General features: G+C 45.2%; 1 long non-coding RNA gene across 1 annotated transcript; it reads right to left on the bottom strand.

The window, feature by feature from the left end:
- Nucleotides 1-4287: 4287 nt before the first annotated feature.
- LOC130122591 (uncharacterized) lies at nucleotides 4288-13312 on the bottom strand. The gene is made up of 3 exons (XR_008811244.1): nucleotides 13278-13312; nucleotides 13020-13127; nucleotides 4288-4421 (listed from the first exon to the last, which is right to left on the bottom strand). It is a non-coding gene; the product is annotated as an uncharacterized LOC130122591 (long non-coding RNA).
- Nucleotides 13313-21721: the final 8409 nt, after the last annotated feature.

Raw genomic sequence — 21721 nt, forward strand, 5'->3', positions numbered from 1 at the left:
TCATAAGTAATCTGCTGGTGGGGTACACTGTTATTTCCAGAGCAGATTTTGTGGAAACAGATAACAGACTATATCTATAGTAGGAATAAGGCAGATCACTCCACTGCTATAAAGGAAATTTCATTTGATGTCAGAGAATTCCCAAACCAATTTAAATGGAAGAAAGGTAAAATAATTGCAGGCCAAAGACAGATTATTTTATTCACATTTTGGGGGAAAAAAATAAAAATTTCAGCCTGGATTAAAGATTAGATAACTTGTAATGATGGGTACTTTGATGGGTATTGGGCATGGCACAGCTAGTGAAATGACATTTCCATGAACTAGCGAGCCTGGTGGGAGATACTGTGCACACCCTTAATCTTTGCTCCTCAGAGGAGTGTCTGAAAGAGGGAACAAACCTGTGAAAATTATAATCCATAAACATAAATAGCCTTCAGTTATCAATACAGAGTCCAGAATCCCCCCAGAGGCAAAATGGTATTGATTTAATCTCTTTTAGTGGCCTGCCTCCTTCTTTTTTCAAACCATACTTTATCTGATGGTTTTCATACTCAGCTCAGCACTCCCCTTCATACATCTCTCCTTCTCTATTTATCCTCCTTATTTCTCCCATCTGCCAGGATTCATAGATTTATGTCTCATCCATTTTTAACAACAAAAACAAAGCAGATCATACAGGTAAGTAGGCCAGCGCACAGCTCTAGTTGTGAATCCCCTGGGCTCCGGCACATGGTCACATACATGTTGACAATTGGCCTCCTAGACATGCAGAGACGAGGCACGTTTCCTTCTGCTGGATTCAATCAATTGGCCAAGTATAAGCTTGGAAAAAATCCCAACAACAACAAAGTCCTATTTGGTCTCTCATCCAGGTAATGCCTTAAAGGCATAGTTCATTTTCAGGGGTTTTCTACTATGTGTCCTACTTACAGAGTCAGACAAACTCGTGGATACCTTTTTTATGTCTGTGATTGTAGTTTAAAGGTACGTTAAATGGTGAGTTTAGCCTAGCTTAAAGCCTCAATTGCCAGATTTCTGCCAGGATCAGTGGGATCTCCTCTCAAAAGAAAGGAAATGTTGCAGCTAGAATCCAGTGACGGCTGGTGCTAAAAACATTTGGGGGGGCGCAATTTACCTTGCTGCAGCACACCTGACAGCTGCTTTAATGTCCACAAAGTCACAGAGTTATTAAGAAGGATAATGTAGCTTATAGATTGGGAGTGTCTTCATTTACAAGAGTATAAATGCCAAGCACTCCCACTGCCCACTGCCCATGGGAGTGTCTGGGGCGCGCCCCAGACACTCCCATGGAAAATCTGAAAAAAAAAACAATTAGACAGCAGCCTCAAGTCACCTGCTTGCTAAAAGTTTGAGGGTTTACATAAGGTATCGTTTGGCTGGCGCCCCTCACCCAGGAAGTATATATGTATTCAGACAGAAATCAGCCAAATACCATTTGGAACCAATATTTAATGGCTGCTGACAGGCGCTCAGACTACAAAACACTTTATTTCATAATTATTTGTCCTCCTGCCAGGTCCCCGTGGTGGTGATGGTCGCCACCTGGACACTGCTTGGCCATCCCCTCATCACATTTTCTTTTAGACGTATATATTATAAATCCATATAATTTTGCTATCTTGTTTCAATGTTATATCTTTCTCTCACTCTGATGTGTGACTTGTGTTTTCTTCTTGTCTCTTCTCTCGTATATGTGAATGGTATGATGTGAGTCTCCCCTGTATGTGTAATCTTTCCTCCTGCCAAGTTTACATGGTGATGATGGTTGCATGGCTCAGGTCCTAGGCTGTTCCAGTGGCATCTGGACACTGCTTGGCATTCTGCTCATCATATTCTTCATATAGCTTATAATCCCATTATAATTCTGTTATCCTCTTTCAATGTTGTATTCTGTAAATTGTGTACACACAACGTCCATTGTACATCTGTCCGTCTTGGGAGAGAGATCCCTCCTCTGTTGCTCTCCCTGAGGTTTCTTTTTTTCTTCCTGTTAAAGGTTTTTTTCTTTTTTTTCTTTTTAGGGAGTTGTTCCTTACCTGATGCGAGGGTCTAGGACAGGATGTATTGCTGTAAAGCCCACTAAGGTAAACATGTAATATATGATAATGGGCTATGCAAATGAAATGGACTTGGAAATACGCCTTCTCTGAAGACAGTTGTTAAATAATCTCACGATAGTGATAATGATAATCTTGAATTTTTTCATACAAACAGGTGTTTTGTTACTATGTATCACCGACTATGGTAAAACAATACTAATTCAGTCCAACCCCAATTCATGAAAGGTTTTACTTCTGAAAGCGTTTGCATTCTAAATAACAGTGTTGGTAGGACACTTTCTGCGAAAAAACTTCAAGCTCCGCATATGAACCATAATAGGAACTGAAGCGTCACCAGAGAGAAGCTCTGCTTGGTATGATAGTTAGGTTATGTCTGTAATCACATACTACATATTGCATACTGCAGATTTCTATTAACTTCCAGCATACTGAGTATGTGGGTAAACAGTATAATGGCTACTTTGTATAATACTACTTTGTCATTGAGCCACAACACTTCCTTTCAGCTCCTTGCAGGTTAAGGATGACATAATCGAGTTGATTACATGATGACATGACATGACAGTAGTAGTAGTAGTTTAAAATTTTAAAATGGAAAAAAATCTGAATTAAATCAGTTAAAATTTTGTTTTATGATGGTATCAGCAAAAAAAAATGTTTGCTTTGGTCAGATAAAACATTTTCATGAGGTTGGCTTAGCAGAGAACTGCACAACTTTTCTTTCCTCATGTCTTTAGGCATGCTCAATAATCTAGGTAAGGAAATCACAGAAAGGTGAATCAGTTCATCTGGACACAACATTTAGTGATGCAAATGTTTCATCACTCATCCAAGTGACTTCATTAATCTCAACTGACTGCAGGTATCCTCCAACCTCATAAACTTTACAAATAGCACAGTTGTACAATGACCAAAACCAACGGTTTATTTCATATGCAAATAGGTGTAACCATTAACTAGAGTTTCAATGGCCATGTGTACTGTTCACAGAAGATTGGGGAATAGTTGCAATCACAGTATTGTAAGATGGGGACAGACATATTCTTAGCCCCCCGGTCCGAGGATGGTCATTCCCTCTTCACATAGATGGCCTCTGACTCCCCGTCAAACCAGCGTTCCTCCCTATCAAGGATGTGCACATCCTCATCCTTGAAAGAGTGGCCACTGGCCTGTAGATGGGTGTAGACTGCAGAGTCCTGGCCTGACGCGTTAGCTCTTCTGTGTTGTGCCATCTTCTTTGCCAGAGTGTGCTGTTACAAGGTTGGGGCATACCTGCAGTCAGTTGAGAGTGACGGAGTCATTTGGATGTGTGATGAAACATTTCTCCCACTAAACGTTTGATCCAGATGAAATGATTCACCTTTCTGTGATTTTCTTTCCTCAATTTTCCTCTCCCTCTCCTTTTCCCTTACTTCCCCTTTTCAAACATAATGACTGCGATGATGGTGGATAGTGTGCTGTTACACGTCTCAGGGTAATGGATGTAATGAATGCTGATTGCTGCATGTCACATCAAACAAAGCATCTGATCAACAGAGACAATGTGATAGATGTCGTCTCGGACCTAGTGGTTGGCTCTGGTGGGAGTTGAACAAGCCGCACTTGGAAAGACTATTACGTGGACACTGACACCCCTTTTCTCACTTACTAAATTTCCAAATAAACAAGGGCAGATTATGTTTTAATCACACACACACACACACACACACACACACACACACACCATTTGTATACTACGTAGATTTGTGAGGACCTCTCATTGACTACATTCATTCCCTAGCCCTTGACGCTAACCTTAACCATCAGAGCTATATGTCTAATCTTAACCCTTACCCTAACCTTAACCTAATCCTAAATCTAACCCTCAACCCATGTCCTAACCCTAAAATACTGTTAAACAAGTGAAGACCTGCCAAAATGTCCTCACTTTGTAAATATGTTCTCACTATGATGGTTAAACACTCAAATTGGTCCTCATGAAGATAGAAGTACAAGGACATATATGCACGTGCACACACACGCGCGCGCGCATACACACACACACACACCTCCTAAACTGTTCAAGTCCACATCAAACAGTGAAATTGCCTGAGTGTTTCACCATGCCATGTTCTCCTTAATGCTTGCTGTGTGTGTGTGTGTGTTTGAAGTACTGGACACACAAAAACAGAGTGTGTATGAGTAATTACATGCATACACCTGGTGCAGAGCTGCTGGTCCTCAGATGCATAAGGGGACACTAATTAAACCCCGGTGAGGAGACAGAGCAGGCTGACAGACTGCATTGAGAGGCAGCCACCCACACAGTGGTGACACACAGGTGTGACATCAGTTGGCCTGTTGGATCAGAGCGGAAAAAAAAGGCGAGATTGAGTTTCTGTATGGTGAGTCCCACTCCCCATTGAGTCTTCATAACCAATTCCCCCGAGTGGCCAGATTGAGTTTGCTTGACAGACAGACACACACTTTTCCTGTTATTATTGACACCACAACAGTACAAAGGAGGAACTGCAAGACCGGCCATGTTAAAACAGTCAGATGCCAGCCGGCTCAACAACACTGTCCTCAAACATTTGGTGGAATAATAGACTATGATTGATAGTCTGTTCTGTGGTAGCAACAGTTGCCAGGGATTAAAATCACCATGAATGCATTGGAGAGAATTGACCATTTAACAGTGTCCAGATCCAAAGCAAGAATGCTACTAAAGCAGAAGAAGAAATAAACAATTGAGTGCAGGGGCAGGAATACATTGCCGAGGTTTTGCCAGTCTCAGGTTGGCAGAACAGTTGGGGAGCTATGATCGTTTGAATGGATTTATATGATAATAGTAAGCCACCACTTTGTAAATAAAGCGACAGTTTAGCCAAGTTGTCACATGATTGACAGGTGGATACACAATTGTATGAAATGGAATGATTCGAAGATACATCCTAGGATAAACTGGGACACATCATCGGTGATGTTTCCTGAGGCCCTCGGGTGTTTCGTGTCTTTCAACATCATACACCCTTGCTCAGGCGACCCAGTCAGGGTTGATCAGGCCCTGGCTTGTGTCCTAGCAGCATTCGCCCACAGATCAATCCTTCTGATCCAAAGCCATCTATCTGGAGGCCCTCTCTGCAGCCTCCATGGTAGACTTGATGGCTTTCCTTTTTGCAGCCCCAGTGATGCCAAGTAGAGTGTAGACCTTGCACAGTGAGCGGCCAGCAAAGCCTCTATACCCCACTTCAATGGCCTCACAACGTGCCTTCCAGGCTCTCCTCCAGCACTGATCCACCAGCTCTTGGTACTTGGACCGCTTCCGCTTATTTGCCTCTTCCATTCGGTCCTCCCAGAGAGAACTGTCAGCTCTATAAGGAGTACCAGCTTTGAAGAGGCTGATGATAGCACTATGTCTTGCCTCAATGAATTTGTCATAATGTGGTCCAGGAACCTGAGCTGCCCCCCAAGTCGACTCACAGCTCCCAGTCTGGCGTAGGTGAGGAGACCGGCTGCTGATCTGGGCTGTGACTGAGGCTGCTCACCAGCCCTGACAAAGGCAATGTTCCTCTGTCCGCAGGCTTGCTTGTTGTTGGCCACAGCTTTGGAGATGGCCTCTGCGACTGTCCTCAGCACCTGGTCATATCGCCAGCGGTATCAGCCCTCTCCCAGGGCTGCATGGCAGCTGCTGAGGATGTGCTTGCGTGAAAATTTTCCAGGACACGGAGGACATGATGGAGACTCAATCTTGCCCCAGAGATGGAGATTTGCTGAGCTAGGCAGAACATCATAAACAGCTTGTACAATGAACTTGATCCACTGCAGTTCTGCCTGCCAGATATCTGCCCAGGATATCTTCCTCTCCAGCGCACCCTCCCACCTTGTCCATGCTCACTGCTGCCACATGCCAACCATTCTGCTGGTCCTTTCCTCCTCGACACCTGCCCGCACTTCCTCCAGGACTGGATGGCGTCTGTCCTTGCCATGGGCCTTATCATAGCGAGGTTGTGGGATGGCTCCCAGCCCTGCCCGTCCAGTTGCCACCATGCCCACCAAAGCCCTGTCTCAGCTGAGACTGTGCTATCTCCAAGCCTTCCTGGGCCCTCCACTTCCTGCCTGTCCTCACCTAATGCCTGCTGATGCCACTCTAGAGTTCTTGGAATCCCGAAAGAGCAGTGCCTCTCTTGTGCGAGAAACCCTGAACTCCTTGTCGAGGCTACTGGTAGGGAAATGGAGATTGTTGCTCCTGCCATACAGTGTTGCACTGCCGAGGTTGTGCGGCAGACCCAGCCATCTCCAGAGGTAGCTACTGAACTTCCTCTCCAAGGTCTCCACTGTCAACAGGGTTACCTTGTAAACCAGCAGAGGCCAGAGGACTCGGGGTAAGATGCCAAGAAAATGACATCGCTCTTGATATGTGAAAATTGAATGTGAAATATGAAAGTGTCCTGTGTGGTCCTGGAGGAGTTGTGGTAGGGGTGAGTCAGTCAGGTAAAAAAAAATTTTTTTTTCTAAATCTGAAAATATTTCGAATATGGAGCTACTCTAGTATGTTCAAAGATTATCACGCGAGAAATATGGGTTTTTCATTAATAATCTCTCTGCTAATTACAGATAATTTATGGATAATTAATGTGTAGAGACTTAATTAGCTCAAGTTGGCAGGGCTGGATCCTGTTTGAAGTTTTTTGGTCAACCCAAATGCTTCAATTAAATGCTATTTTGGCTTTTATCAAAGTTCATATGTTCACATACAAAACAGCAAATCAGTTTGTTTCAGCTTCATCTTAGAAGCTTTTCTTGTATTTTCAGACGACCTGCCCTTGAGCTTCCACAAGCTGCTCGGGCACATTACTGTCTGCATGCACAGAGGAAATGTCAAGCATGACCTAGAATGGAAGAGCCATGACAGATAAGGGATAAGATGGAGTATCTCAGAACAGTGACCCTGTTTCATTTTCCCATTTGACTGCTTTCCTTCTACCCAGGGTCACATGGAAGTGACCTTTTTAGGTGCCATGTCAGTGTGACTGGAGGACCTGAGATGAAGCCTGAATGAAAGGACACTCTACATTATCCGTTATCACATAGTATTAAAGATCCCATGAAACAGCATTTAGCACACAACACACCTCCGTGATTTGATGGATATCTTAATGAAACAGAATGGTCAAGTTGGATTTTGTGAGGAGAGGGAGATTGATTTGATTGATAGCCAATAATTTTTAGGGTTAGGGTTAGCTTCCGACCTCAAGTTCAGGACAAACATTACTAAATAATTCTTATTGTTGTCAGAAATAGTAAAACGTTTTTATGAACACAAAAATAAAATGACTGGGAAATACATCAATACAATGTCATGATATGACACTAGGCGTGTTGTGGGATTTTATGATAACATGGTAATATAATTTATCCATATGACTATACATGACGGTGCTATAACTTATCCACAATATAACTATCCAAATTACTAATGATAATTTCTTTAAATTTTGTGTGTAAAGGTTTTATGAAAGCAATCGTTATACCCCAAACATCATCACTTATTGATATCAAGGTATTCAGTCGAAAATATTGTGATACTTGTTTATGTCAATATCACCCAGCACTATTTTTTTGTTGTTATTTGCTAGATCATACAGTATTGCTGAATAGATGTAAATTAGGTGCTCATTAAAGCAGTGAAATGAGTGAAAATAAGCATTTCAATTCATGGTAACTTTAAGGCCTTCAGTGACATTTTGAATAGGTTAAGCCTATCCCACTCTCTTTTTTTGTCTTGCATATCTGGTGGTGGTGTCAGTACTTTAAACCATAATTACATCTTTGACAGGTAAGCCTCCCATTGACCCCCCTGTGCATGATAATACAGTCAAGGAAGGAAAACAGCTAAGTCGTTTTACTATACATGACCTTTCATCAGCAGGGATAAGCGTCATCCAGACAGGTCTGCGTGTGGCTGATCTCACTGTCTGATTCAGTTCACTGATGTGTGTAGCCAGGGGTGTGGATGAAGGGAGGGGTGAAAGAGCACCTGTTGATGTACACCAGCCCCTTCTGCCCCAATTGGCTATCTAAAAACAGCACCATCAACACCAGTGCCACCCAGATTCAAATCCATAAAACCCCGGCACTGCATCTACCACAGCCAGTTCATCTGTATATAGTAGCTCTGATAATTAAAATGGAGGCTTGGCTCACTATGCCAAGTTTCACAGCAATCGCACAGAAATTCTTTGCTTTTCTGATGTTTTCTTTTATACAGAATTGATCTTTACATTACAAACACTTTCTTCATGTGCTGGTACCTCTCCATTATTCCCCCCCTTTTTCCAAACAATCTTACGACTAATAGCCTATAGTCTGACATTTAATTTTCCAATGAATAAGGAGAAAAGACCAAATAATAGGGGATTGTAAACAGAAAAACAAATAACTGCAAATGTGTATTTTTCATGACGTTTTGCAGCTGTTAACTTACCAGTGTCCAGTATGAGTAAACTACATGTTCTGTATCGTATAAAGTCTGGCCTAAATGACATATATTCAATCCAGTCCTAGATTCTATTGAATTTGTCTTCTTGGGAGTCTTAGAGAAAACTTCATCCTTTTCATCACAATTATTTCATGCATCACATTGATCCAAACTATAACTGTCAGTACCTGTTCTCAGGGGGGCGCCGTAAGGGGGGGGGTTAGGATGATTCCAAGGACCCAGCACTGACGGGCCATTCAGAGAGTACACTGTTATTTTTTTATTATTATCATAAGAAAGTGAATGTACTTAAAATTATAATTGTATGTATTAAAAAGTTACAAATGAAACAAACGTTTTTTGTTTCTCCATTTTTGGCAAAATTATCAGGATGGATTGGCCTTATTTCACCCCTCTCTCTATGCATTGCATGTTCAGTCTTACAGAGCGCGCTAGCCTAGAACAGTTGATTTCAGTAGAATAATGTTAGGCGAAGTGATGTCGTCCAAACCTAAATCAGGTTGTCAGAAAAGAAAAGAAAGACAAAAAAAAGAAGAAAAAGCTGCGTGTGACATTAAGGGGCGACAGGTAGTCACAAAGTTTTTTCAAAAGAAAGGTATTTATTCAGGGCCCCTTCCTTTGGTGCCCATAACATGTAGCTAGCTAACTTAGCCAACGTAGCTATTCTGTGTGGCTTAATCACTACGTGGATGATCTAGCTAACTTCAAGTAAAGTTAACTTACAGTGCAGTGTCAGGGTAATTTCAGTTAAATATGTATTGCCACCGAAAATGAGATTAGTGCAAATTTGTTCCATATATAACTAGAGCTCAGTGAATTTGTAGCCTATATCCAGCAGCTAGTATGCTAGGCTAGCTAACTAGCATGACGTTAACATGCTCGCAAGCTTGTTCACTCCTTAATCACGTCTGCCCTCGTCATGCACAGAAACCCTTCCCTCAACCCACCCCCCAGTTGAAGGAGAAGGAGGTGAGCAGTAGGGGTTTGGGGTTAAGGCTCATTCTACTGCTGCACCAATGTGACTCTTGTCCTATATTAAGTTTTTACAGCCAGCTAAACTCTCCCTTGGATCATATCCTCCAAGGAACAGACCAGTGTTGTATATGGATGGGATTTAATAACAAGGAAGTGTGAAACTGAAAATAAACATACAGAAAAGCATACATCAGCATACAATACAAAATAGCTTACTCAATCTAGAGTTACAGTTAGGATAACTAATCCTCTATTTTTCAGGAAACAAAGGTACGTATAAAACTTAAATTTTCTTTGCATGAATAAAATGTAAGTTGTAACTAATCAGGTATAGCATTGAACACTGTATTCATGCTAACAAAAGTATAGCCTGAATGCCATCATTAAAATGTGCTGTCATACATGTTACCAAAATTATACAAACTAGCAAATATGTAAAAAATACTTCAAAATAAAGATTCTAACAATGATGGATAATAGCTTTACTTACAGATATTGCCACTTAAAGGGTAGAAACTAGGTGATGGCTAATGATGGAGCATGAATATTGCTGTGTTGTCACACCATTTTCTTGTTCTCACAGGAAAAGGAAGTAGCTGAAACTGTGGTACTTAACTATGCCACTAGAAGGCAAAAGACTCAAGATAATGGAAATATGCCCCGAGTGGCAGGGAGGCTCTAAAAATAAAGGAAACCGTTCCATTACACTCATACAAACTGATTTTGAATATTTTAATGTATGATGTATTACCATGTGAGCAGGCAGCTAGCTTGCAAGTACGCATTGAATATAACTTTAGCTAATAGTCACATTTAGTTCATCTAGTTCTTCCAGTAATTGCAACAACATTGACCACTGGCACGTTAAAATAAGGTTGTTAGCTAGCTAGATGACATTTAAGGTAGCCCATCTGGTGTAATATATTTATGTATTACTATGTTAATACTATTATAGGACAGATTATGAATGATGTACCTTATGGATACTCTAGAGCCAGGGCCCTCTTCAAGCAAGGCAGCCAGAGAAGAGAGCAGAGGTAAAGAGGCAGAGGCAGAAGAAGAGGCAAAGGACAGTGACAGCAGCACAGATGAGGTGGAGGAAGAGGTTCCATGATGAGACCTCCGAAAAAAACAGGTCAGGAGGACAGGCCAGAAACAACATTTTGCAACACTGTGTTTTTCACTGCCATAGACCAGATAATAAGTGACTTGGACACTCGGTTCCAAAACACAGCAAATATTGTCGAAGAATTTGCAGCCATACTTAAAGTTGGGCAGTTGAGTGACAGTAATATTGCTTCTGTGTGTCAGCCACTGATAATGAAGTACACAAAGGACCTCACACCTCGGTTTGAGAGTGAAATCAGGCATCTTAATACAATATTTTCTGCCACTTTCCCCTCTGACTATACATCTCTTGCTCTTCTGATTGCAATCTATAAAATGCAACTCCAGAGCATTTTTGGAGAGGTTTGCATTACTCTTATTATTTTTTGCACTCTCCCGGTTACCGTTGCCAGCGGAGAAAGGGTATTTATCAAACGGAAACTGATCGAGAGCTATTTGAGATCAACAATGTCCCGGGAGAGTTTGAACAACCTTGCAATACTGTCAATCGAAAGCAAGTTGGCTTTATCACTTAACTTCAGGGATTTGAGTCACGATTTTGCTAGCAAGAAGGTTCGGCATTTGGCTTTTGACATTTAAGTCATGGGCTGGGAGAATAAAGTTTAGTTTCACAGCTATAGGCCTACTGTAACAACTGCCCCGGCATTGTTACATTGTAATAGCCTACGCCTTGCCCATTGCTGATTACATTGTAAACTAGAGATAAACTAGGCCAGGAATAGACGATTTCGGAGAATGTAAAGTAGGCTAAAGCTAAACGTATTTCCTTACTTTTGACACTGTGGATTAGTATTTCCAAGACCATGCAGCCAAGAGCTGTATGGTAAACCAACAGCCATGGACTCCACATAGTTTTAATAGTAGCGCTTCTGTTATTTAGATAAAAATACCACCTCATTGAATTTATATTTTTACTTTTTGTATGACTGTACTTTTTGTCCTTGTGTTTAAATCTTAATTTAATTTAATAAGTTGATGAATTTTTAGTTTTTTTACTGGATTGTTGATTACTGTATTTACTGTATTCTATTAAATTTACAAAAAATAGCCTTCAGTGGATTTCTTGCAGTGCATCAAGTAATCTTCTATCGATGAAATCGTTCATCAAACATCAAATTCAACTGGGTTTTCTAGGTTGATGGGCGGTTTACATGGGTGGAGGGGATGGGGGCCCCCAATATATTCTTTCATGGGGCCCAGAATCTCTAACGGCGCCCCTGGTTCTCAGCAATCTTTTAGTTAGATCTCTCTTACTCGCAACAAACTTTCAACAATCTTTTCACTTGACTAGACAGGGCTGCTCTCTCTCTGGGACATGGCCTCCTCCCCCGATCCCAAAATGCCCTAAACTCTTTTAGGGTGGGGTCACCGGCCTGAAAACCTACCAGCTCCTCTCTGGTATAACCTGGCAGTGTGGGGGTGTTGCCCTGTTTAGTACCTGTCTCACCAGACCTCGACTCCCCAGCACGGATCTGTCTCACTTTGTAACACTCCAGACCTCTAGAGACAAGACCAGGATCCAGAACTGTTCCTCGCTCAATCAGGTTACACACAGTGATACAGTCGTCAAAATCCGAGTCAGGGTCTGTTTCAGGCTCCCCTGCAAACTCCTGCCTAGAGAGAGCATCTGCGGCGGCATTACTGCAACCAGGACGGTACTTAACCTCGAAATCAAAAACAGACAGTTGCGCTACCCACCTCTGCTCTATAGCACCTAACTTGGCTGTCTTGAGGTGGCAGAGGGGATTGTTATCAGTCAGGACAACAAACTTTGAACCAAGCAAGTAACCCCTGAATTTTTCAGCAACTGCCCATTTTAAGGCAAGCAACTCCAACTTCATGCTACTATAATTTCGGTCATTCTTCTCAGCCTGGCGTAGTCTGCGGCTAGCATATGCTAGGACACGTCTGGTGTCACCTTGCTGCTGACACAATACAGCGCCTAATCCATGCTGACTAGCATCTGTCTCAACTACAAATGGTTGTGTGAAATCGGCAAAACCCAAAATGGGAGCAGAGGTAAGTTTTTCCTTTAACTGCTCAAAGGAAGAGTCACACTCTGGTGTCCACATATTACAAAACTGGTGACCTACTTTCCCTGTTTTTTTCACACCTGAACATTTGTTGACAAGGTCATGCAGTGGCCCGGCAATCTGTGAGAAGCCTCGAATGAATCTCCTGTAGTAACTACAGAAACCCAAGAACGACTGCAGCTCTTTGGCAGTGGTTGGGACCTTCCAGTTCTTAACAGCAGAGACCTTGGAGGGGTCAGTTCCTATACCTTCTGCTGACACCTGATGACCCAAAAACTTTACTGACTGTTGTAGAAAAGCACACTTCTGCAACTTCACCTTAAGGCCCGTCTCTGCCAGTCTCTTAAACACAGTCTCAAGTCTCTCCAAATGCTGCTCAAATGTCTCTGAAAAAACCAAGATGTCATCTAGGTAGACCAGGAGTATCTGAAAAATGAGATCATTCATAGTAACTTGCATAAGTCTCTGAAATGTAGCTGGACCGTTACAAACACCAAAAGGCATTCTCACGTACTCATACAGACCAAACGGTGTAGTAAATGCAGTCTTAGTCCGATCTCTCTCATGCATAGCTACCTGGTGGTATCCGCTCGCCAGATCTATGGTCGAAAAGAACTTTGCCCCTCTCAGCGCATCAAAACTCTCATCAATTCTCGGGAGCGGGAATGCATCACGTCTTGTCTTTGAGTTGAGTTTCCTGTAATCGACACATAGCCTCAGACTACCATCTGCCTTTCTCACTAGTACTATGGGCGAAGCATAAGCACTAGAGCTTTCTTGAATGACCCCTTTTTTAAGCAGCTTGCCAATATGTTCCCTGACTTCACTGTACTGTGTGGGTGGGATTCGTCTGTATGGCTGTGTTACAGGTATGTCATCTGTCAGATGGATCTCATGTTGTACTTTGTCAGTGTGGCCTAGATCTTCATCTTCTGTTGCAAACACAAAAGAGTACTTCTCCAGTGACAAAGTCAGCTGTGCTTGCTGTTCTGGGCTACCACAAAAATTGAGCTTGCCGAGAATTTCCTGCACATCTGTCGGTGTTTCGGGGTGTTCACTGATACTCACTTGTTCAGTGTCTGCTGAGATTCTCTGGAACTGTACCTCACAAAGCTCATCACTTTTCACACAGTCTACCTGAGTCAAAACCCCTAGCCTAGTCCGTGGCCCTAGCCAGATACCTTCATCAGACATGTTCATGACTCGGACTGGAAAAATGTGATTGCCCGATGAAACCAAAGTAGGCACAACAACCAAACCTCCAGGAACGGGGACACCCACAGACTCCAGCAACAAAAAAGAACCATCCTCACTCACGGTCCTGAGTCCCCTAGCCATAACTGTAGCAGCAGATGAAGCAGGTATATGGACTACATCCTTACCAGCTACCCTAGCGAAAGAGAGTCTGTCTGTTGCATGTACTGCATGAAGATGATTAAAAGCCTCTCTCCAGTTTGAGTCAAACCTCTCCTGCAGTGTGGTGTCAAACTCAGTGTGTACTAGCTCTCTGCATTTTTAAAACCCTTTCAACCTCTTCAATAAACTCTTCGACAGATCTCCTGTCTGTACCACACTCCCCACTAAATGCTTGGATCTGGCGTTCTCTTGGAACGTAGATGTATGAACGTGTGGGTGCACTGTTATCACTTGCTCGCTGAGCCCTTGCTTCACCATTTAACCTGGTGAGCTCATCTCGCAGTCTGGCGAGCTCTTGCATGGTGGTCTGCATTTCTTTTGTAGCACCTTCACCCGTTATGCCACCTGAGGTGTGGCCGTTATCATTACGTGAACTCCCTTCATCACCAGAATCACTAGACATAATGATATATTAATCTTTACTCAGTCCAGTATAAATGAGGAAATTTAGTTCAAAACCTGGTTCAAGGATACTACAAGGACAGTCTTTAACTTGGAGCCTTGCTGGATCTTGGTCTTTGTAGCTGAAGTTAGCGCTGGAGTCCTCTGCGCTGGTACGGCTGAGTCGTGTGAAACAGGAAGCACCAGAACCTCTTAGAGGCCCTCACGTCGTCTCTCGCTGGTCACCACCTCCACAGCAGGATGGCTTCAGACTCAACACCAACGGACGTCACCAGCAATCTTCACCACTGCCGTATTTTTTTTTTAAGTAAAAATAAGCCACTCAGTTGCCAATTTAAAAAAAAAATGTTTTAGCTACACCCCACTCCTGGTACCAAAATTATGTAGCCCGTGGAATTAGATACCACACAGGACACAATTACTTCCGGGGTTCTTGTAGGTTTAATTTTATTGTTTGAACCTTCGAATGCAGATCGTTTTACTGAGTGCATACATTCCTGTGTCTTTCGAGCAAACAGCTCATAAATGTTCACAGATGTGGCAAGTTTAACAGAAAAGATTTTAAAAAGGGCAATAATAAATACAAAATACGGTGCAAAATACGGCAGTGGACTATGTACGTTAAACAGGGTTTAACAAAGACATGTGGAACTTCCTGAAGATCGCGCAACTTCTCACTCTGTCAGTTACCTTTAAACAGAATTAAAATGCATATAAAACCTTTACATCCCAAATACAATGGCATGGTGTGGCTTTATTCACGCCAACATTACCTTGTCATGCCTGCAATGGCGAACAGCGGTCGACGGCTCGCGCCCAAAATCACCGAACATCAACTCCAGTAGCGTCTAAATCAAACCATCTTGTCAAATTACCGACATACAATATTGTTTGGAATAATGTTACAGGTATATTTCACAAGATATTTACCCTTACTTACTACGGAGTCAGAGCACCGTCACACCGCAATCTTCAGGCGCTCCACACAAGAAAAAGAGAAAGAATACCCAAGATGCACTTGGATAACTTGCACGGAGTTACAATAAAAGTCCGCCACTGCCACTTACTGGTCAAAACATGCAATGACAACCAAAACTATAAAAATACACTCACAATCTGCTTCACAATTTAAATACATCAAATGACATTTTACATGGCTTGACAGTGTAACAATTACATATATTAACAGTTAAACTATACTAAATTTAAGTGGAAAATCATTTAACATATTTAACAGATTTACCACCCGGCTACATATTTTTTAATTCTTCTTTTTTATATTGTACTGTGGTTTTATTTCTTGCCTTGTTTTATGTTTTTTGCCTAGGTCTGTGTTTTATTATTTTTATCTGTATTGTTGAGTTTTTTTGTTCCCCCTGTTTAAAGCACTTTGAGCAGCATTTACGTATGAAAGGAGCTATACAAATAACGTTTATTATTATTATTATTATTATTATTATTATTAGATCTAGGCTAGTTTTGGTACCAAGTGATTGAAAGCATGAAAATGTCTTCAATAAAAAATGGAGAGGAAAAAAAAACAACCATCTGTGGGCAGCCATAATGGCCGACACAGCAGCGAGAGATATTCTAGGTCCGGGAAACAGAAAAACTTCAGAGAATGTATTCTAACGTGCATGGATAAGTAGACACGCTGGCCGCTGGCTAGCCGCTCAGACCCTTTAGTCGAGCGGTTAGCGATGTCTCCTGCGGTGCGGGCGATACGGGTTCGCATACCGGCCGCGGCAGTTCCTGTGGTTGCGTTGTCTCCCGAATTCGCTACAATATGCTCCTAGGGTCACACCAAACATTACTGATCATGAAACATACACCCTCTCCCTTCCTTTTCCCATCGGAGAGTTCTTTCGACCTGTCCGCTCGAAACACGGAAAATCCCACTGGGACGATTTCGTGATCTGGGATTTCCTCCGACAATCAAGTCGCTCTAAAGCAGATGACGTTACAATCCTTTGTTTCTCGCAGGAAGGAGATCCTTGCTCTTAACTCGCCCAGCTTGTTGTCAAGGGATTGTACGTTGGCCAGTAAAATACTGGGGAGTGTGGGTCGGTTTGCTCGCCGCCTCAGTTTCACCAGCACTCCGGCTCGATGTCCCGGTCTCCGGTCCGTGGTAGCGCCATTGTTGTGCCATGGTTCCTCTGCGATTCCTGTGAGCAGGGGGTCCCAGTGGAAAAACTCAGGATTTGTGATCATCGTGTCTCGTATGTTCAGTAATGTGTCTCTGTCATATTTAAAGTAGCTGCCTACTTTAGAGGTGAAAAAACATATTGTAACGTGCATGAATAAGTAGACACGTTAGGCCTTGGCTAACGGGTTGGACCCTTTAGTTGACTGGTTAACGATGTCGCCCGCGAAGCGGAAAATCCGAGTTCGCGTCCTGACTGTGACGGTCCGGCCGAGCTGCCCCCCGAATTTGCTACAATACAGACAACGGTAAAAATGTCATGGCATACTTATTTTAGTGTTATTTGTCGTGATTTTGCGCCATTTAAAGGCTTCCCTTAAAATAGAAATGATTTCGTAAATAGGTGGGTCAAAGTTCATTCTAATTCAGGAAACTGATCGACAGAAGTTGTGTGATTACGCTGTTCTCTAGGAAATATTTTAAATCTATTACTAACTCTCTTGAAAGCCTTCATGCCTTGGGAAGGCTTTGCTTGTAAGTATTGACTTAGAAATGTATTTAAGAATATATCGATAGAATGTTTTGAATGCTCGTTTAAATCGCGTTATCTACGTTACGTTCGAAAGCTATTCTATGTAACCTGATTGATAGGCTAGGCTAGTGCATGTCTGTTTGTATGGAATATGAGATGTAATGACAAGACACATTTATAATGTACATTTTATGTTTATTTACAGTTTTACGAAAAAAGAATACTCCATTGCTGAAGTGAAGACAAGTAAAAGCCTGGAAACTACATCTTGCCTCTGAAGTTAATTGGATGTGTTAGCTGTCTGTCTAGTTGAGCGAACGGGCGTGAAACGAGGACAGAACAGCAAAAAAAGCAACCTCGCGACGGGTAGAACTACCCACGAAGAGTGGTCTTCAGTTCCAACGCTTCTCATCATCTTCACCACTGCTCATGCTCCAAACATCGTGTCTCCGTTGCTTTCGAACCTTAAAACACACCATGCCAGAAATTTGTTAACCCCAAGAATCAGGTTCCCCGGCACAAGCAGAGCAATAGAGTGTATGCTGTTAAGTGCTGGGAGGATTGCCGTGACTTGTACATCGCGGAAATCAAACAGACGCTGGCCAAGAGGATGGCCCAACACAGAAGAGCTAACGCGTCAGGCCAGGACCCCGTAGTCTATACCCATCTACAGGCCAGTGGCCACTCTTTGTGCACATCCTTGATAGGAAGGAACGCTGGTTTGAACAGGGAGTCAAAGAAGCCATTTATGTATAGAGGGAACGATCATCCCTGAACCGACAGGGGGCTAAAAGTACATCTCTCGCCTTCTTACAATGCTGTGATTGTAACCATTTCCCAATCCTCTGTGAACAGAACACATGGCCACTATAACTCTAGTGAATTGTCACGGCAATTTGCACATGAAACCGATCATTGGTTTCAGTCGTTATGCAAGTGTGCTGTTTATAAGAGTGGAGATACTTGAAGTCAGTTGAGGCTGAAGAAGTCACTTTAGATGAGTGATGTAACATTTTGCCCAATAAACGTTGTGTTGTGGAGTTAGAAAACAACGAGACAGGAGACGTGAGAGTAGACGTAGTCGAGGTAGTTTACTAGCTCCAACTTTACATGTCATATATTCGACAACGACACTGAACTCTCTGCTCCGGAAGCGGAAGTGCATTCTCTCTTAGGTGAATGTCTCTAGTTATATAGATGTGGGTCACCACACAGGCCCCCCCAGAATTCACCTACACAAAACAATGCAAAACAGCAAAAGCGCAACTCATGAACATAAAAATAGACTCTACAACAGAACAGTCAATGACATAGTGCAAAGTCACGGGGAAAACAAGTGACGAGTCGGGGGGTGGACCCTGCGGCCATAACGGCTGCGCTTCACAGGAGGGGAAACAGATGGGGCCGAAACCCGGGCCATAGGCGGGGCCGAAGCAGGAACAGAGGCAGGTGCCGGGGCCGACCTAGGAGGGCGTCCCCGCCGCGGGGGTAGGGCCAATTGCATTGGCCATACACCAGCTCAGCGGAGGAGGTCTGGAGGTCTTCCTTCGGGGCCGAACGCAGGCCGAGCATGACCCATGGGAGCCGGTCCATCCAGTCGCAGCCAGTGAGGCTTGCTCGCAGAGCGGCTTTCATGTCCCGATGGAACCGCTCACAAAGTCCGTTGCTCTGCGGGTTGTACGCCGTAGTGCGGTGGATCTTCATCCCCAGGTGCTCAGCGACCGCCGTCCACAGCTCCGAGGTAAACTGGGAGCCCCGGTCGCTCGTGATGTCACCCGGTGTGCCGAAACGGGCCACCCAGCAGCCGATGAACGCCCGTGCTACCTCTGCTGCCGTCGTGGAGGACAAGGGAATAGCCTCTGGCCACCTGGTGGCCCTGTCCGCAATAGTGAGGAGGAACGTATAACCACGGGAGGGGGGCAGGGGACCCACCAGGTCAACATTGACGTGGTCAAACCACCTCTCTGGAACCACAAACGGCGCCAAAGGGGCCTTGGTATGGCGGTGCACCTTGGCGCGTTGGCACGCCACACAAGAGCCGGCCCAGGCTCTAACATCCTTACGGAGCCCAGGCCAAACAAACTTGACGTGCACCAATTTGGTCGAGGCCTTCACTCCCGGGTGGGAAAGGCCGTGGACGGTGTCGAAAACTCGGCGCCGCCAGGAAGTAGGCACCAGGGGGCGCGGTTGACCGGTGGAGATGTCACAGAGGAGGGTGGTGTTGGCCGCGTCGAACGTCACGTCCTCCAGCCGTAGCGCCGTAGGGGTCGACCGGTAGTCTTGAACGGTCGCGTCCTTGGCTTGGTCCGCTGCCATAGCGGCGTAGTCGAGTCCCAAGTGAACGGCGTTAACAACCGCCCGTGAAAGGCAGTCGGCGACGGAGTTATCCTTGCCCGACACGTGTTGTATGTCCGTGGTAAACTCGGAAACCGCCGCGAGATGACGCTGCTGACGCCCAGACCACGGTTCTGAGGTTTTGGCCATACAGAACGTCAGCGGTTTGTGGTCCACGAAAGCGGTGAACTGTCGGCCCTCCAATAGGAACCTAAAGTGTCTGGTTGCGAGGAAGAGACCCAGTAGTTCCCTATCAAAGGTGCTGTATTTGCGCTCGCTCTCACGGAGTTGTTTACTGAAGAACGCCAACGGCTGCCAGCCCCCCCCCACCCACTGCTCACACACGGCCCCCACGGCGTAGTCGGAGGCATCCGTTGTAAGGGCTATGGGGGCGGCAGGCGACGGGTGAGCTAGCAGCGCAGCGTTGGCCAGCGCGGTCTTGGCGGCCACAAAAGCCTCGTCCATCCCCGAAGACCAGTCCAGCTCGTCCTTAGACTTCTTACCCCGCAGGGCCTCATACAGGGGACGCATGACGTGGGCGGCACGGGGCAGGAAACGGTTATAAAAGTTCACCATGCCCAGGAATTCCTGCAGCGACTGTACAGTGCGGGGGCGGGGGAACATGGTGACAGCCTCAACCCTGGCAGGGAGGGGAACGGCCCCCTGTGGAGTGATGTGGTGCCCGAGGAAGGTGATGGACGACTCCCCGAACTGACACTTAGCTGGGTTGATGATGAGGCCGTGTTCGCTGAGCCTGTCAAACAGCTGTCTGAGGTGCGTCATGTGTTCCTCCGCCGACGCGCTGGCCACGAGGATGTCGTCTAAGTACACAAACAAAAATGGCATGTCACGGAGCACAGAATCCATAAGGCGCTGAAACGTCTGCGCCGCCCCTTTAAGGCCGAAAGGCATACGTAAAAACTCAAAGAGCCCAAAGGGTGTGATGACAGCCGTTTTTGGGACATCCAGTGGGTGGACCGGCACTTGGTGATACCCCCGCACTAAGTCGATTTTGGAATAGATGGCAGCGCCCGCCAGGTGGGTAGAGAAATCTTGTATGTGCGGTATGGGGTACCGGTCGGGGGTCGTGGCATTGTTTAGGCGACGGTAGTCCCCGCACGGGCGCCAACCCCCGTCGGCCTTAGTAACCATGTGAAGAGGGGAAGCCCACGGGCTGTCAGAACGGCGGACAATGCCGAGGCGCTCCATAGTCGAAAACTCCTCCCTGGCTATTGCGAGCTTGGCCGAGTCGAGGCGTCGGGCCCGGGCGTAAACTGGGGGCCCCACTGTGGTGATATGATGTTCCACGCCGTGCTTGGCCACCGCCGAGGAGAAGGTGGGTGTGGTCAGCTCGGGGAAATTTGCGAGCAGGCGTTGGTATGGATCCCCGGTGGAGAGTGTGTTAGCGAGGCACAGCGCTCCAGCGCCCCCAAGCGTGCAGGGGTATGACGCAAAAGAGACGGCATCAATCACGCGACAGTTTTTAACATCCACCAGCAGGTTGAAAGCACAGAGGAAATCCGCACCTAGGAGCGGGGTGGATACAGCAGCCATCACAAAGTCCCAGCCGAAACGTCGGCCGCCAAAACACACGTCCACATGTCTGATACCGTACGTCCGAATGGACGTGCCGTTGGCGGCGTCCATCTGGGGGCCGTGACTGTCGGTCATCGTGTCCACAGCTTGTGCTGGTAGTATGCTGCGTTGAGCGCCAGAGTCAACCAGCAGCCGCCGGCCCGACAAGGAGTCTCTGATGAACACCAGCTTGCAGTCACGGCCGGCGCCCATAGCCGTTAACGAGCGCCGGCCTTGGCGTTTCCCTGAACCCTGTAACTGCAGGGTTTGCGACACCGTTTTGCTTTTGCCCCAAACCTAGCATGGTAATAACAGAGCCCGTCGTCAGGTTGGCGGCGGGCTGTCACCGCAGCCGCGGTGTCCATATAGTCGTACACAGGTGGTGGTGGGGCGGTCTGGTGGGGTAGCAGGGCATGCACAAACTGTTGCCGGTTGGCCAGGAAAACCCTGTCTGCTTCAGCAGCCAGAGAACGGTAGTCCTTGGAGGCGGCGAGAGGAGAACTGGCCAGTGCTGTGCGTACAGGTGCGGGGAGCTGCCTCAGAAAAATGTGTGTGAAAAGAAAGGCCGGATCAGCCGATCCCAGCACAGACAGCATTTTTTCCATTAAATCAGACGGT

Source organism: Lampris incognitus, chromosome 1 (genome assembly GCF_029633865.1).
Source record: "Lampris incognitus isolate fLamInc1 chromosome 1, fLamInc1.hap2, whole genome shotgun sequence".
Lineage (NCBI taxonomy): Eukaryota > Metazoa > Chordata > Actinopteri > Lampriformes > Lampridae > Lampris > Lampris incognitus.